The 2,706-nt window shown below is 42.8% G+C and overlaps 1 pseudogene; it reads left to right on the plus strand.

The window, feature by feature from the left end:
* Window positions 1-620: 620 nt before the first annotated feature.
* On the plus strand, window positions 621-1,512 carry LOC107134726 (annotated as a pseudogene).
* Window positions 1,513-2,706: the final 1,194 nt, after the last annotated feature.

Genomic DNA, 2,706 nt, shown 5'->3' on the forward strand with positions numbered 1-2,706 from the left:
TTAATGCTTGAGTTTTTCCCGAGTCTACAACTGTAAAGTGATCTAAAAGTGAGACAAAATTCCTTTCTTTAGTGTTTTCTTTCTAATTTTGATTGGTGCATTATAATTATACATCATAGATTCATCATGACATATTTTACATGGACATAACATAATTTGATCAATTTCATTCTCAGTACTTCCTTTTCCCTTATCTCCTCCCTCCCCTGACCAAGTTCTTCACCACTGGTATAGTTTCTTTTCTTAATAGAAACCAGCTTGAGTTCAAATTTTAACTTTACCACATGCTGGCTGTGTGTCCTTTATGGTTTGGTTTCTGTGGTGCTGGGATTGAACCCAGGGCCTTACATATGCTAGGCAAAAGTGCTCTCACCACTGAGATATATCCAGAACTTGGGTGTGTGTCCTTTGACATAGCTTCTGTGAGCCTCAATTTCCTTGTCTGCAAAATGGGAATAATAAGTATCTCATAAGACTATTGAGGATTCAAGAGTTTATACATATCAAGCATCTCACAAATGATAGATATTATTCAACAAATGATAGATATTATTACTTTGAGTTAATTTCAGGGCTGATTATAGCTGTTTCTCTTGAACAGTTTTGTGAAGGATTTTCAGGCTCAGTATTCAGGCAAGACACGAATCCCCTGACCCTGTTCTGCCTTATGTGTGCAGGTTCCTGGACTTTCCTCTTGGACCAAAGCGGGAAGTGTACCAACTGGTCAGAGCCACTGTGGTTTATCATCAACAACTCCACTTAGCTCACTGTCATTTGTCCTGCCATGTGGAGCCCTGGGCCCCACAAACCCCAACCAACCACTTTCCTTCAGGAGGAAATTCCTCAAAGCCTTCTCTGATGTGTAAGCCTGGACAGAGATGGACATCACACAACACATTCAACAGACACTCTGAGATCACAAGAGTCACCGGGTCCTAAGACTCCGCTTCATGTGTAAGCAGCAAAAAGGTAGCGAGGTTCCTGGGAGCCAATGGAATGGCACTTCACCTTTGGACACTGCCTTTGTGCTAGTCTATTTCAATGACACTCATAAAAGTGGCCAGAAGGCTAAACTTCCCAGTGGACTGGAGGAATTTTTGGCAAGGGAATCTTCTCTTTTGCGGAGGGTCCGGCAGGCAGGCAGCATCCTGTCGAGGGTTTCTGACTCTTCCCAGGAACATTATGGGTCTGCAAATAATCAGTCTGCCAATAATCAGTGTTCCCTTTGTCCTTTCAAAGTCAGCTTCCAGCAGCGGGGCTGGGACCATTGGATCATTGCTCCTCGTCACCATACCCCAAACTACTGTAAGGGATCCTGTCCTCAGGTGCTACGCTATGGTCTCAATTCCCCCAATCATGCCATCATTCAAAACCTCATCAATGAGCTGCTGGACAAGAATATCTCTCAGCCCTCCTGTGTGACTTATAAGTATGCTCCCATGAGCATCCTTCTGATTGAGGGGTTTCACCCGTGTCATACCCCTGTTCTCTATTGCCAGACCCCAGTACCTAGTAAGTCATTAACACAAACACAGAACACTATCAATACTTTTTACAGAGTGGGAAATCCAACCCAGGTCCTCATACGTGCTAGACAAGTGGCCTACCCCTGAGTTTTATACCCCACCCAACAATGACATTTTTGTGGGGGATGTGTTCTTCCTGATACAATAATTCAATATTTGCATAGTTCACTAATTTTTTCATTGCAATAAATGTAATTTATGCATATGCTTTGTACATGAATTAAGATGATTAATATTTGTGCCCCATTTCAAAAGCATGCTGCAAATTTCAATGGAATGTGACTGTTTTGTTACTGAATAAGGCAGTTTGTGAAATCCTATGTACTTCAATTTGAACTGAGAGGAGATATGGGCTTTCAGTCCAGTCATTTTCCCAGTCTGCCTGGATTATGCACAAATACATAACAGGCCTGAAGACAAACCTTGGTTATAGGACCAGATCCTGAGTTCAGTCTCTTGGTTCTTTGCTATTTGCAGAAAGTCCTGATCTCCCAGCCTTGTGAGTCCTGAATACCTGTGGAACAAGCTGTTTATGGAGTACTCAGTTAATTGGCCCTATTATCCATTAAGTCCAGACTCATCAAAACCCCCAAGGAAATCACTAGCCATTAGTTTGGTTAAGGTGTCCCTCAAAAATCTCATGTGTAAGATGAGATTTAGAAGAGAAATGTTTGAGTTTAGAGGAGAAATGACTGGGTTAAAAGAGCCTTAACAGAATGACAACCATAGGCTGGTAGGCCGGTGCTAGAGGAGGTGGGTCCCTGGGGCATGCCTTTGGGATATCTATTTGGTCCTTGATGAGCAAAGCTCACTCTCTTCTGCTTTCAGGTAATGTTTTGAACCACTTCCTTCTGCCACACTTTCATGGTGATATTCAGCTGTCCTTGAGCTCTGAGGAACACAGCTGGCTCTCTATAGACCAAGGCCTCTGAAACTGTGAGCCCCCAAATAAACTTTTCTTCCTCTAAAATTGTTCTTGTCAGGTCTTTTAGTGATAGTGGCAAAGAAACTCACTGCAACACTGGCAGAATGGGGTGTTGTGACTGGGTGATGGATTCTCTTTTCTTTTTGAAATACGGCTTTAGCTCAGTGTTGTTTCTCAAATCTGAAGATATCTCTACTTTAAACCTTCCTCTGAGAGGAAGGAGACATACATGGTAGTGAAGGGGAGGGAGGGAGG

This window comes from Marmota marmota, unplaced genomic scaffold, assembly GCF_001458135.2.
Source record: "Marmota marmota marmota unplaced genomic scaffold, marMar, whole genome shotgun sequence".
Lineage (NCBI taxonomy): Eukaryota > Metazoa > Chordata > Mammalia > Rodentia > Sciuridae > Marmota > Marmota marmota.